General features: G+C 41.8%; 1 long non-coding RNA gene across 1 annotated transcript in view; it reads right to left on the bottom strand.

Moving 5' to 3' along the window:
- Nucleotides 1-16655, bottom strand: part of LOC147574629 (uncharacterized) — a 51640-nt gene that overhangs the window by 21815 nt on the left and 13170 nt on the right. The window contains exon 3 of the long non-coding RNA XR_015243354.1: nucleotides 9873-10091. This is a non-coding gene — a long non-coding RNA (uncharacterized LOC147574629). The remainder of the gene's footprint in view (nucleotides 1-9872; nucleotides 10092-16655) is intronic.

Consider the following 16655-nt stretch of genomic DNA (forward strand, 5'->3'; position numbering starts at 1 on the left):
CAAAGAGCTATTCAAAGACTGGAAGAACGATAGGGAGTTCAAAGAGTTTCAGAAGGATAAGATGTGACCATGAAGGGGGAGTCACAGGCAAGCAGCTTTCTCTGTGCCCATTTGACATGTTTGCATGAGGATATGTGACTTGCCAAAGGGTACGTCTCAGAAGTACCAGAGGGAAAGACAACGCTTTAGGGCGGGGTGACTTGGAAAGCGTGCTTCTGTGCCTAAGTGATGGCTCAGCAACCTGGCTGGGAGTCCCTGCGTCAAAGACTTCAAAAGGCCAGCAGTAACCTATACTCACAAAGATCTTAGTAACATAGATCAAAGTAACTTAGAGCCACAAAGATCTTAGAGCCACAGAGTCGATCTTCACCTATGATTAGGAGATAGTCACAGTTTCACAGGATATGATCTTTGGGCTGGCAGTAGATGGCTAAAATCTTATTTAGGGCTATACATTTAATGAAAAAAATGTATGTGTAAAAATTTGGGTTTGGAATGTTAAGAAAAATCACAGGCCCATCATGGAGTTACTTACATTAAGGCCACATGTCACTAAACCTAATTTCATTCCTGCAGGAATGTAACCTTTAACCAGTCAGCAAAGAATTTCCTAGTCAATGCTGGAAATTTAACTGATAGATCCCTGTGATTCCCCTCAGAGGCAGTCTTGCCTAAATAAGGTATTCCATGCCACTATTTTTTTTTTAAGTTTATTCAAGTTAGAGACAAAGAGAGCACATGCAAGGGAGGGGCAAGACAACAGAGAAAGAGAATCCCACAACCAAGAGGTCATGATCTGAGCCAGGATCAAGAATCAGACACTTAACCAAGCCATCCAGGCACCCCGAGAATGTGGAGTTTCAAAGGTTAGCAGTCTTGCCTGGGATACAGCCATGATAGCACTGGCCTACTCCTGAAGAGAAGGCGCAAACAACTTGCAGGCAGATGGCATTGAAACAGTGATCTGTACAACGCCTGGTGCACACATTGGGGAGATTATACACTCATCGTGGAGAACATCCCTGAGAAGCAGTGTTCACAAGGAGGGGACAAAGAGGACAGAAGAGCTGCCTGGCGCCATTTCCCTGCTCTGCACACACTCCCCCCCCCCCCAGCAAAAAAACCACAGAGCCATCTGCTGGAAACAAGGCAATCCCCACACTGGGTGCCTAAGATGCTTACAGCAGCCCCACATTCCTGTGTTCTGGAGAGAATGGCCTAGGTCATTGAATCTTGCCTCAGTCCCAATGGAGCTGGCCCATTCCCCAGAACACCAGTGGAAGCCCATGACCACACCACCTCTCTTGACCAGACAGTTCTGCTTCACTTCTAGTGGCAATCGTTTCAAGTCTCATTTAACAAGCAAATCGTAGCAGACCTAGGTAATTGTCACCACATTCTGGCCAAGGACCATACATTGCTCATACAACTGGCTTGAAGGATAGTGCAGCCAGAACACAAAACAGTGCATGCAACACACACCAAAGACAATCCGTGACGTGCCAGGCCTTGGACACTAGATGATCTCCTCTTCATAAAGCCATTCATCTCAGAGGAGGGAACATAATGAGCTTTGGTAACAGAGAGGGCAAATACTCATCCAAAATGCCAAGACAAGAGGAATGCATCCCAAATGAAAGAACAAGATAAGGTCATGGCCAGAGAAATGGAAGGAACACTTCCAAACTCATTCTATGAGGCTGGCATGGCCTTGAGTCCAAACTGGACAAAGACCCCACCAGAAAGGAAAACTACAGACCAATTTCCCTGATGACCCTGGATGCAAAAATTCTCAACAAAAAGTAGCAAACCGGATCCAACAATACATAAAAAGGATTATTCAGCACAATGAGGTGGATTTTATTCCTGGGATGCCCAACCGATTCAATATCTGCAAATCAACTGATGTGATACATCACATTGATAAAAGAAAGGATAACAACCACATGATCTCCTCAATAGATGCAGAATAAACGTTTGACAAAATGCAGCAGCATCCTTTCTTGCTGGAAAAAAAAAAAAACCTCATGAAAGGAGGGATAGAAGTATGGTGCCTCAACATGAGAATATCCAGATACGAAAGTCCCACAGCTAATATCATCTTCAATCGCGAAAAACTGAGACCTTTCCCCCTAAGATCAGGAACACGACAGGGATGTCCACTCTCAGCACTATTATTCACCATACTGTTGGAAGTCCTAGCCTCAGCAATCAGACCTCAAAAAGAATACAAGGTGTCCAAGTTGGCAAGGATGAGTCAATCTTTCCCTGCTCACAGACACGATACTCTCCATGGAAAATCCAAACGACTCCACCAAAAAACTTCTAGGATTGATACAGGAATTCAGGAAAGTATCAGAATATAAGATCAATATGCAGAAGTTGATTGCATTTCTATACACCAGTAATGAATCAACAGAAAGAGAAATCAAGGAATTGATGTCATTTATAACTGCACTGAAAGCCATAAAATACCCAGCGATAAACCCAACAAAAGAGGGAAAAGATCAATACAGTTAAAACAATAGAGGGTCTCCTGGGTGGCTCAGTTGGTTAAGTGCGTTAAGAACGTCAGTTCTGGACATGATTCTGCATTTGTGGGATTGAGTCCCTCGATGGGATCTGTGCTGACAGCTCAGAGTCTGGGGCCTGCCTCAGAGTCTGTGTCTCCCTCTCTCTCTCTCCCCCTCCCCTGGTCATGCGCTCTCGCTTGCTCGCTCACTCTCTCTCAAAAATAAATAAACATTAAAAAAAATTAAAAGAACCATACAACGTCTATAAAAGAAGTTGAAGAAGACACAAAAAAAATGAAAAAAAAAAATCACATGCACATGGATTAGAAGAACAAATATTGTTAAAATGTCAATACTACCCAAAGCAATCGACAAATTCAATGCAATTCCTATCAAAATAACACCAGCATTTTTCACAAGGCTAGAAACAACAATCCTAAAATTGTATGGAACCAGAAAAGACCCCAAAGAGCCAAAGTAATGTTGAAAAAGAAAAACAAAGATGGAGACATTACAATTCTGGACTTTATGGTGCATTAGAAAGCCGCAATCATCAACAGTATGGTATGGGCACAAAAACGGACACATAGATCAAAGGACCAGAATAGGGAACCCAGAAATAGAGCCTCAAACATATGGCTAAATAATCTTTCACAAAGCAGGAAAGAATATCCAAAGGAAAAAGAAGTCTCTTCAGCAAATGGTACTGGGAAAACTGGACAGTGAGAAGTATGAACCTGGACTATGTTCTTAAACTTCTCTCTCTCTCTCTCTCTCTCTCTCTCTCTCTCTCTCTCTCCCTCTCTCACTCACACACAAACACACACACACACACCTCAAAATGGATGAAAGATCTAAATGTAAGACAGGAAACCATCAAAATCCTAGAGGAGAAAACAGGCAACCTACCTCTTTGATCCTGACCACAACTTCTTGCTTGTCATGTCTCCAGAAGCAAGGGCAATAAAAACCAAAATAAACTATTGGGACATCAAGATAAAAAGCTTCTGCACAGCACAGGACACAATCAGCAAAACTAAAAGGCAAGTGAATGGGATGGGAGAAGATATTTGCAGGTGACATATCAGATAAAGGGTTAGTATCCAAAATCTATAAAAAATTATCACACTCAACACCCAAACACCAAATAATCTAGTGAAGAAATGGGCAAAAGACATGAAGAGACACTTTAACAAACATGACATCCAGATTGGTCACACTTGAAAAGATGCTTAACCTCATTCCTCATAAGTGAAATACACATCAAAACCATAATGAGATATCCCCTCACGCCTATCAGAATGGCTAAAATTAACATCTCAGGAAACGACAGATGTTGGCAAGGATGCAAAGGCAAAGGTTTTGCAATGCTGGTGGGAATGCAAAATGGTGTAGCCACTCTGGAAAATAGTATGGAGATTCGTTACAAAAACCAAAAATAGAACTGAACTAGGACCCAGCAATTGCACTACTAGGTATTTACACAAAGGATACACTAACGCTGAGTCGAAGTGGCACATGAACTCCAATGTTTATAGCAGCATTATCAACAATAGCTACATTATGCAAAGAGGCCAAATGACCATTGACAGATGAATGGATAAAGAAGATGTGGTATATTCATACAATGGAATATTACTTGGCGATCAAAAGGAGTCAAATGTTGCTATTTGCAACAACGTGGAGTGAACTGGACTTTATTATGATAAGCAAAATATGTCAGAGAAAGACACATATCATATTAAATTCCACAGATGAGAGAATTCATAACACTGAAGGACGTAGTGAAAGGAAAGCAAAAATAAGATACAAACAGAGATGGAGTCAAACGATAAGACACCGTTAAATAGAGGGAAGAAGCTCAGGGTTCCTGGAGGGTTACTGAATAGGGGTATGGGCTAAATGGGTGATGGGCATTAGAGACAGCACTTGGGATGAGTACTGGATATATTTTGTAATTGACGGATTACTAAATTCTAATCCTGAAACTGTATTCCACTATAAGGTAACTAACTTGGGGTTAAATTTTAAAAAAGAAGAAATATTAAAAATAAGTAAAGAAATATACTACCAGTCAAAAGAAAAGAATATATAAATCGGGCTCTTTTAGTGGAAATGAAAGACCAAAATTGTTACAGACAAGAAAGGATCAGAGAAAACATCAAGATACAATGGTAAAACAACGAGTAGGGCACTAAATATATACCTATCATTAATTACTCTAATGTAAATCGACTAAATGCTCCAATCAAAAGACATTGGATAGGGGGACAGAATGGAAAAAAAAAAAAAAAGAGATAGAGAAAGAAAAGAAACAAACAAACAAAAAAAAACAAAAAAACAAGGCCTATCTAGGTGCTGCCTACAAAGCCTTATTTGGACTTAAGTCACCTGCATATTTAAATTGAGGGAATGAAAAAACATTTATCATGCCAATAATATCAAAAGAAACCCAGTAGCAATACTTATATTGGGCAAAAACACTTTAAAACCGAGACTGCAGTTTGGTACCCTTTAGGCCAATACCTAGTAGTAAAATTGCATGAACCCAATATTTATAGCAGCTTTATCAACAGTAGCTAAATTATGGAGAAAGCCCAAGTATCCATCAACTGATGAAGGTATAAAGAAGTTGTGGGGCCTGTGTATGTGTGTGTCTGTGTATTCATGTATATGCATATGTGTATGTATATATATATATATATATATATATATATATATATGTTCATACATATGTACATACATACATATGTATATACAATCAAATATGTCTCAGCTTCAAAAAGAATGAAATCCTGCCATTTGCAATGATGTGGATGGAGCTAGAATTTGTTATGCTAAGTGAAATGTGTCAATCAGAGAAAGACAAATATATGATTTCACTCATGTGGAATTTAAGAAACAAAACAGATGAAAACATGGGAAGGGGGCAGGAAAAGAGAAGAGTGGTAACAAACCACATGTGTCCCTTAATGATAGAGAAAAAAAAAGTGAAGGTTCATGGAGGGAGATGGGTCAGCTCTGGGCTAGATGGGGGACCTGTATTCAGAAGAGCACTTGTTGTGATGAGCACTGGGTGTTGTATGTAAGGGATGAATCACTGAATTCTACTCCTGAATCCGAGAGTGCACTGTATGTCAACTAAGACTTAAATTAAAAAAATAAATAAAGCTGTAACAAGAAATGAAGACAAACACTATCTCATATTAAGGAGACAACCAAACAAGAAGATCCAATGATTGTAAATTTTGATGCCCCCAACATGCAACCACCAAGTATATAAAACATTTAACAACAACCATAAAGGAACTCATTTATAATAATATAACGATAGTAGAGGACTTTAACACATCACTCACATCAATGGACAGAAGCTGTAAACAGAAAATCAACAAGGAAACAATGGCTTTGAATGACACACTGGACCAGATGGGTTTAACAGATATATTCAGAACACTCCATACTAAAATGACAGAGTACACATTCTTTTTAAGTGCACATGGGGCGTTCTCCAGAATTGATCACATTCTAGGTCACAAATCAGGCCTCAACAGGTACCCAAAGACAGAGATCAGACCACGCATTTTTTCTGACCACAAAGCTAGGAAACTTGAAGTTAACCACACACACACACAGGGGGAAAGGCCACAAATAAAGGGAGGTTAAATAACATGCTACCAAATGAATGGGTCAAACAGGAAATCAATGAGAAAATACACTGAAACAAATGAAAATGAAAATACACTGGTAAAAATATTTGGAATGCGGCAGAAGCAGTCTATGATGGAAGTATATAGCAGTACAAGCCTACCATAAAGAGCAAGAAAAATCCCAAACAATCCTAACTTATAACTAAAGGAATGAGAAGAACAACCAAGGAAGGAAATAATAGAGATTAAGGCAGAAATAAGGAATATAGAAACCAAAAAGACACTAGACCAAATCAATGAAACCAGGGGCTGGTTCCTTGAAAACAGTAATCAACATGAAAACCTCCTAGGCATACTTTTCACAAAGAAGAAGGAAAGGACTCAAATAAAATCACAAATAAGACAGGAGAAATAACAGTCAACACCACAAAAATACAGTTAGAAGATAATATTATGAAAAACTATATGCAACAAATTGGACACTCTGAGAAAAATGGACAAATTCCTATAAACACACAAACTACGAAAACTGAAATGGGAAGATACATAAAATCTGAAAACAGAAAGAAATTAAATCAGTAATAAAAAAAAAATCCCCCCAACACAAGAGTTCAGGGCCAGATGGCTTCAGTAATGAATTCTACCATCCATTTAAGGAAGAGATAATACGTATTCTTCTTGAATTATTACAAAAAATAAAAAAAGAAGGAAAACTTACAAATTCATCTTATGAGGCCATCATTACCCTGATACCAAAACCAGATAAAGCCTCCACTAAAACCGAAAACTGCCGGGGCGCCTGTGTGGCTCGGTCGGCTTAGTGTCCAACTCTTAATTTCGGATTAGGACAGTATCTTACAGCGCATGGTTCGAGTCCCACGTTGGACCCTGTGCTGACAGTGTGGAGCATGACCAGGATTCTCTCTCTCCCTGTCTCTCTGCCCCTCCCTCACTTTTATGTACTCTATGTCTCTAAATAAATAAATATTTTAAATATGTTTAAAAATTTTTAAATAAAACTACAGACCAATACCACGATGCGTATGTATGCATAAATTCACATCAAAATACCTTCAAACTAAAGTCAACAATACATTAATATAATCATTTACCATAATCAAGTGGGATATATTCCTGGGCTGCAAGCGTGGTTCCACATTCACAGATCAATCAACATGATGCACCACAGTAACAGAAGAAAGGATAAGAACAATATGATGCTTTCAAGACATGCAGGAAAACGATTTGACAAAATGTCACATCCATTCACGATAAACCCCCCTAGCAAGTAGATTGGGACTCAACCTACCTGCACATAATAAAGGTCATCTATGAAAAACCCACAGCTCATCTCATCCTCAATGGGGAAAAATTGAAAGTTTTTCCTCCAAAGTCAGGGACAAGACAGGGATGATCCCTCTCACCACTTATTCCACATAGTACTAGAAGTCGTAGCCACAGTAATCAGACAACAAAAAGAAATAAGAGGCATCCAAATTGGCAAGGGAGAAATAGAACTTTCGCTATTTGGAACTGACATAATACTTTCTATAAAAAACATGAAAGACTCCCACAAAAATTGTTAGAATTGATATATGAATTCGACAAATCAAAATATACAGAAATCAATGTACATAAATCTATTGCATTTCTGTAGATGAATAATGAATTAACAGAAAGAGAAAGTAAGGGATCAATCCCATTGACAGGTGCACCAAATACCCCAAGATACCTGGAATAAACCTAACTAAAGAGGTAAAAGATCTGTACTCTAAAGGCTATGAAACACTGATGAAAGAAATGGAAGAAGACACAAAGAAAAGGAAATACATTTCATGTTCATGGATATGAAGAACAAAATACTGTTAAAAGGTCTACACTCCACAAAACAATCTACACATATAATGAAATCCCTACCACACAAAAATTTGTCACAGAACTAGAACAGCCAAAAGAAATTGAAGACCAAAACTAAAGCTGGAGTCATCACACTTCTAGACTTCAGGTTATATTACAAAGCTGTACTGAACAGAACAGTATGGTACTGGCAACCAACAACAACAACAACAAAAACACAGACGCAAAGATCAATAGAACGGAAACCCAGACATGAACTCACACATATATGGTCAATTAATTCTCAACAAAGCAGGAAAGGATATCCAATGGGGAAAAAAAAGATACTCTTGGGACACATGTGTGGCTCCAAAGCGTGTGATTGTGGATTCAGCTCAGATCATGATCTCAGGGCAGTGCAGAGCATGCTTGGGATTCTCCCTCTCCATTTCTCTCTGCCCCTCTTCTGCATGCTCTCTCTTTCAAAAATAAATACATAAACTTTTAAAAAGTCTCCTCAACATATGGTTTTGGAAAAACTAGACAGCAACCTGGAAAACAAAACAAAAACAACAATGGACCACTTTCTTACAACATACACAAAAATAAATCCAACACGGATAAAGACCTATGTGTGAAACCTGAAACCATAATAATCCCAGAGGATACGTAACACAGGCAGTATCTTATTTGACATTGTCTGTACAAACATCTTTGTAGATATATCTCCTGAGGTAAGGGAAACACAAGCAAAAATAATGGGACTTCATAAAAATAAAAAGCTTCTGTCACCAAGGAAATAATCAACAAAACTAAAATACCTACAGAATAATATTTGTAAACGACATCTGATAAAGGGTTACTGTCCAAAATATATAAAGTTATACACACAAAAAATGAGAAATCCAATTAAAAATGGGCAGATGACATGAATGGACATTTTCCCAAAGAAGACATAAACATAGCCAAGAGAACATGAAAAGATGCTCAGCATTATTCATCTTCAGGGAAATACAATTCAAAAGTACAATGAGATAACACGGCACATCTGTCAGAATGACTAAAATCAATGAATGATGAAACAGCAGGTGTTGACAAGGATGTGGGGAAAGAGAAACCCTCTTGCATTGTGGGAAGGAATGAAAACTGGTGCAGCCACTCTGGAAAACATCATGGAGATTCGTCAAAAAAAAATGGAAATAGAACTATGTTACGATCCAGCAATTTCACTACGAGGTATTTACAGAAAGAATACAAAAATAATTCTTCAAAGGGATACATGCACCATGATGTTTACAGCAGCATTTTCTACAACAACCAAATTACGGAAACTGACCAAGCATGCATCAACTGATGAATAAAACTGAGATGTAGTATATGGAATGTAATATTTAGCCGGAAAAACATGAAATCTTGTCATTTTCCACGAGGTGGATGGAGCGAGAGAATGTTATGCTGGGTGAAATAAGCCTATCAGAGAAACACAAATACCAGATGATTTCACTAACACATGGAAATAAAACAAAACAAAGGGGGGGGGGAAGGAGACAGTGACAAACAGACTCTTAACTAGAAAACAAACTGAGGGGTTCCACAGTGAGGTGGGGGAATGGGTGAAACAGCTGCTGGGGATTAAGAAGTGCACCTGGGATGAACACCAGGTGACGCGTGGAAGTGTTGCTCTATATTGTACACCTGAAACTAATATTACACTGCATGTTTACTAAGTGCAACTTAAAGTAAAAGATCACATAAGGTTAAGACACCTACCTACCAGGTTTTCTGTAGTTTTCAATCACTTCATTAGGTTGGAAAAATAACCATAAATTTTTTAAAAAGCATGTATGATGTGGGGGACAGTTTGTGCCCTTACCTCGGTCTCTGGTTCCAGCAGGACTCGGAAAGTGGGTCCCAGCTCATTCTTCTAGAAGGTCCTGAGACGAACATTTCGTGTATTCAAGTCCTAATGGAATGCAGCTCCCGTTCTTCTGAACTTCTGTCAGGGTTTCTACCCGGAAACAAGGCTGAATCTGGAACAAACCATCGACTGCATCGATGAGGTGATGTCGTGGGACCCCGCAATCCATGAGTCCTTTAATAAAATACGTCCAGGAAGTGGAGGAATGAAACACGGGAACAGCCCAGAAAATGCAAGGGCCTGTGCTGCTTAGCAACCAGCTAGCCCAGGGAAACCACCCAGCGCCCCCTCCTCAGCACTCAGTACAACAAGGCAGCTTCTCTCTGGCGACTCAGGAGATGCCAAGTTGCTGCAAAGCTCCCAAGGTCTCCCCTGGGGCTGGCGGCAGAACCCGCTGGAAACGCAGCTCTGCTCTCTGTCCTGAGACAGCGGCAGAGGCCCTGAGTCCTCTGGGAGCAACAGCAGCCCTTCCTGCTCTGAAGTGCCCTGGGTCAGAAAAGCCGATGGTGCGCCCTCTGCTGGCGATCACTGCCTAGGCAGAGGAACCCCTCCTCCGGGTCTGTGGTGCTTGAGCTCTCTCTGCTGGCTACCATGGGAATTCCTGCAGTGTTGAAGGCCCTGGTCTCTCAGCTGAGGGACTGAAGGTGCTCTGGTCAACTCAGCCTGTGCTCCACATTGGGAAGGGTCTTAGTGACAGGGCCTGGGACACAAAGAAATCTTTTCCTTCTCCTTTCTTTTGAGTGAAGAATGAAACCGACTTTATTAACATAATGACACCATTTGTAATGTTTTAAGCAATGTCCACAGAAAAATAGACTGCCAATTTACACATGCTGAGCAAACAATTGTGTTTCCCACCAGACTATTTAGGTTAGATAAAGAATTGACACCTTTGAGAGAGAGATAACCGCTTCCAGCTATGGAATGTATGAGTCCTAGGGATACAAGGGACAGCCAATGGAATAGAGTCAATCCTGTAATAATACTGTTGCATGCTTTCACAGGATAGCTACACTTGTGCTGAAGTACAACATAGTTTATAGACATATGAAATGACTAAAATGTATGCCTAAAACTAATACAACAAATGTGTGAAGAATATTTCAATTAAAAGTTGACATCCTTTATGCTATCTTTAATTTCTCTTTTTTTTTGCCAATGAACTATCATTCTTGGGGCACTTGGGTGGCTTAGTCAGTTAGGCGTCCGACTTCCCCTCAGGTCATGATCTTGCAGTCCATGAGATTGAGCCCTGCGTCAGGTTCTGTCCTGACAGCTCAGAGCCTAGAGCTTGCCCCAGATTCGGTGTCTCCTTCTCTCTCCCCCCTTCCTCCCTCAGGCTGTCTCCAAAAAAGAAAAACAGAAACATTATAAATTTAAAAAATCGTTCCTAATTTAGAATCTGTGAAACTCCATTTATACCAGATTCTCTAATATCACCATCTTGATGTTGAGAGCTTATCTAAATAGTCACTAATAATATCTTTGATGACACATATGTGACAGGGTCAGAATGCAACTTACAGGGAGCTATGCATCTGTTATGAATTTACTGTATGTATCCTTGGCTAATATTTCCAACGAAATGTGCTTTAGGGATACAGATGTATGAAATAATGTCCATCAGTCATAGAGGTCAAATTCCTATAGGACCATTATGCCTTCAATTACTAATTGTCATCTCTTCAAAATTAAAAGAAAGCTGGGACAAGAAAATGTCTTTGAATTTGATGTAAGAGAAGACTATGGTGTTTTAAAGGGTTCACCTACCATCTGGTATCCTCAGTTTGGCAGTGGACAGGAGGATAGAAACCCACGATCTTGATGCACACCGCTAGTTCCAGAGGGAGAATATGGACCTTTTTGTCAAATACTTTTTATCAATATCAGCAGTTCAACTCTGCCAGGTACAGACTGCTGGACCTGGGGGCAACACAATTCCTGATGCCTGGGTTCAGAACATGAGGAAGACCAGCTGGTAGGGAGTGCCGGGGAAATCCAACAGGGCCTGGGGCAGTGAGGGAGATGGGTCTGGGTCCTCTCCCCACAGGGTAGGCTCTGGCGTTTACCTGCCAATGAGCAGCACACTCTCCCTCAAGACTTCCCTCTCTATGACAGAACATGAGGCTGTGCCCCCACAATTCCAGGAGAAATGAGGGATACCCATCTTTTCAAATGCAATAGCCTCTGCAAAGCTTGGCCCCAGGGATGTTGGAGTCTTGGAGTCACGGAAAACTGATGTCCATGATACCTGCCATTTCTGCCCCAGCACTCAGAGACACTTCATACATCCCCTCTCCCCTGGCCCATCTCACCCCATCCACATTCCTGGACAAGGTCTCTACTTTCTCCTTGTACTTCCTCTTTGTCTCTGTTTCTCTCTAACCACATCTCTATTTCTTCCTTTCACTCTCCAGGACTTGCCCAGTTCCCCTATCACTTATTCAGTGTCTCTCTCCCTGCCTGCCTCTTTCTCCACTTCTCCCCAGGCTTCAGGATATCTGCTATGTGCATGCAGCCCTGTCAAGGAGCACAGGGCACTCCTGTCTCTCCCTCTCTCATGTCTTGTTTTGTCCCAGGCCCCAATCACAATGGAGGAGAATCCCCTGTACAGCAGCTGGTCATGTTGACATTTGCTAGAGCAATGCTGGCAGCATGTGGATAGCCAGACATTTACCCTTGGTGGCCCAGCCATGACCCAAAAGCCCCTGGAGGGCTGGCTGCTTCCCCAAGCTGGGAGGAAAAAGGGGCTTACAGGGTTCAGTGTCCCTGGGGCAAAGTGGATTGGCTTGGCCGATGTAGAAGGAGCCATATGCTTACACACAACTCTCCTGGGTGGTGTCCAAGGAACCTATCTCAGACCATGGAGCTCTGCCCTCCCCATCCCTCAATAAGGCAACAGGGGAAGTTTTGTGAGACATCATGTGACTCACCACAAAAGCTGCACCATTTAGCCCCTTGGAGGCCACCTGGATTGGTGCTATTGGGGGCAGCTGGTAAGGTGCACAAGGGCACAAGAGCTGAGTTAATGCAAGGCCTCCTTACTGGTCTCCTGAATCCATTCCTCACCATCGGAAGAGACCCTTTCCTGGAGACAGATACCTGCCCTCCTCATCAGCACAAACTCCATCAACTAGCACGCACGCCGTGTGCTCATGAGTATCTATCTACAGATATAACAACCACCACCAGATCTCCCTAAAGGATGTATCCAACTCCTCAGATGGAACCATAGGTCCCTTCCAGGCATTACAACCCCAAAGAATGATATGTCTTCTTCCACCAATCCTGTACATACTATGTGTTGGCTAACTGTGTATACAGGAACCCCAAAGTGTACGCTTGATGGGGAATGAGTGTTGATTTTCCTGGAAGCAGACGCTGACACAGAAACACAACTGTGACAAGTGTATTAGGGGACATTAGGAAGGACAAAGTGGAGTGGACAGGGTGGGCAGGGAAAGCATTCAGACCAAGGGGCAGATTAGACACCATCTCTAAATATATAATAACCATAGCTGGTTTGTAATGGTTCAGTGTACTCTCCAAATTTCAAACGGATTGTCCTCTACGTCAAAGTGATTTTGACTTATTGCAAAGGGATCTTCTGTTCTCCTCTATGCATTTTGTCTTCTACAATACATCTGTGGCCTTGGATGAGCACATATTTGTGTGGCTGCATTTGTGTGTCTACCTCAGATCTTAGATGTAGATGCCTGAATATACACATTCTCATACTTATCTTTTCCTTCTTTGTAAAGTAGGACCTGAATTTTAATAGAAAAAACACAGGGGTCTTTGTTGTATCTTTTGAAACAGAAATTACCAATCTCCCAACCTCAGGCATTATACCCTTAGTTTCATGAAACTGAATGAACATCTGTTGATGACCTTCTGTGTGCAGATACATTCATTTCCACCCTGAGAAGGGTGAATGCCCACTCATCCCATACATTTTACAAATTCCTTATGTGCTTAACCACCTCTTCATCGCACTGACCTCAGAGACCAACATTGTTCCTGCTTCTCAGATTACAATGCTGAGGCTCTGAGATGGCCCCACTGAGAGCTGGCATTAGGGCTGAGACAGCAGGATCACAGGCAGTGCCTCTGGAAATTGTGAGGGAAGTTTCAGAGATGCAAACCTTCATGCAGGGTCATGACAGTAGGTTCAGGGGTGCGGTGACAAGATTCCAGGAGGGGCGTTTCCTGGTCAACCCTGAATTCCTGCCAAGAGTCTGATTCAGGCTGAAGGCCAAGGAAGCCACACAGCTAATCTACAACCCTTCATCACATTTAGTCTCACAGAGGCACACAAACTTAGGCAGACAAGCATCCCATAAGAACCAAGTTAAACTACAATTCTCCAGGGCATTCTTTCACAAGGATCCAGAAACTTCAGGAGAAACTCCAAGGGAAACAACAGTCTTTATTTAGATAATGAACTAGGTGCACTTTGGCCACAATGGCATTTCAGAGAGGATACCTGCATGAACTATCCTTGAACCCATACAGCAGCTCTGGGTGGATGTTACTCTGCGCTCACTCTCCCTGCCCAGGTTGTGGGCCCTGCCACAAATGGACTCCAATTCCATCTCACTGAGTCCAACACCCTCCCCTATGCACCATCTCAGCTCTCCCTTCTCATGCACAGTCTCCAATTCATTCCCATGAGATTCATGTCTCCGTCTCTTGTACTTGAGGACCCATTATTGGAGCTGCCATTATTGTAGACCAGAAGCTCCATGTAATTTAACGCATGTGACTCTCTCCCCATTAGGACAGTTGAAGCCCCTGATAGAAAGGGTTTGCCTCATCTCTCACAGAGCCAGGGATATGGACTGTGTACTGGGCACATCTGCAGAACTGATATGCCTGCTTTTCTATTAAAAGACTCTTTCCTTCTCCACAAAGGATATATGCAGCCCAGCTCAGTAATGGAAATGACACAACCCAACATATGTATGTCCTGAGAAACTTGAGGAATCTTAACAGTGTCCTCATCCAGCAGCACCCTTGCATTACAAAGCATGTGAGGCCATCTCTATGTCTTCTCAAAGACTCAACAACACAAAAGCTGAACGTGCTGAACATGTCAACTCATACAGCTCAGTTCATCTCACAAATAGTCGAGGTGGAGGTGGTGGGTCCTGTCCCTGAGAACATCAAGGAGCTGGAGGTAGCCCATAGAGCCCATGAACAGTGATAAAGGGTATATGTGGGGGATGGACCTGGGAAAGAAGGAGGTCCTCTTGCACCCATAGGGACCTACAGAAGTGACAGGTGTGTTGGTATGACAGACAGAAGCAGAACGCCCACAGGAGCTGAAACACAATGAAGCAGGTGTCAGCATCTGGCCCCTTGTTCATTCATGGGTTCTAGTAGAACAGATCATCAGTGTCAGAAAACTCTACCCTTCCATGAGGTCCCACCTATAGCCTGAAAGTACCAGATGCCACAAGGAAAAACGACTGTCGCCACACGTCACTGCCCATGTTTAAAAATGCAGAAAGCCAAGGAGTCCTGTTCTAGAAGATTGATGGCAGTAATGCCAGTCTAATAAAGGAACGTATTCCAGAGAGGCAGGCATCTGTGTCCAGGATCCCTCTGGTGTCCTCTTCCACCAGATCTGCAGACTTTTTCTTTGCACATTGAGAACAGACAGAACATGAAGGAATGAAAGAAATGACCAGAACCACACAGAGATCCAGGGCCACACCAAGGTCAAAGATCTACCTGCCATCCCATGCCTGTCCTCACTCTGCTTCCCTCCCTGACAAAGACATCTTCTGTGCAAGGCCACAGAGACCTCTGAGGAGATGGGGATTCCTGGAGTCAAGCAGGGGACCTGAAAATGTGTTTTCTGAGGGAAACACATTACCTGTGAATATTCATTGGTCTCAAGTATGTTTATCTTAATTCACAGGTAATTCAGCTTTTAAATACAATATGAGTTGCAGAGCTATTTTGTGCCATTGTAAAAGGGAGGTAGAAATTCTACATAAAAGAATGAACAGAAACATGTCTCAATTTCAGGGGCAAAACTCCCATAAGGTATCATGAGACAAAGTACCAATTACAACTGCTCCCGGGACACAAGAGAACCTACTCATATAAACACAACTGAAGAACTCTGTGAGGTATTGGCCCTGCAGGTAATCACTGATTCTCTCCCTTCACGACTGCAGTTCCACGTACATTTTTTATTACACATGCCACTTCTGAAAATTCAGAGTATTTCCACCTAGGGGACAACTGGAGAAATTCTCTATCATACATTTTCCAACACAGAAGGACCAGTAATGAATTCTGAATTTTTTCTAAGAACCCTCAGCACTGCACAAAGCACACAATATAATGTTGGAAAGAGTTTTTATCTATTCCAGTCATGAGGCTCATAGCAGACATTCTGAACAAATTCGTGGCCTACACTGAAATAGGAAAAAATGAAAATAATCAGGATAATCCCGTGTAAAGAAGGTGCAGAAGGAGTCAGACGCTCCAGAAGACTTGAGGGTGCAGTGAAGTATCATCCTCCTCAAGTTACTTCCACAAACACTGAGAGCCACGTGGTCCTCAGCCTCCATGTACTTGTGGTGTCCAGAGGCACTAGCTAACATGATGATGTTACATTGGAGAAGCCTGGAGGCTTGTGAGCACGTAAATCAAACAGTAAAGACACCAGAGGACAAAGAAAACCAGACAAGGCCAGATAAAAGTTTCCAGAAAGCATTGCAA

The sequence above is a fragment of the Puma concolor genome, chromosome D4 (genome assembly GCF_028749965.1).
Source record: "Puma concolor isolate L17-30 chromosome D4, mPumCon1.1.hap2, whole genome shotgun sequence".
Lineage (NCBI taxonomy): Eukaryota > Metazoa > Chordata > Mammalia > Carnivora > Felidae > Puma > Puma concolor.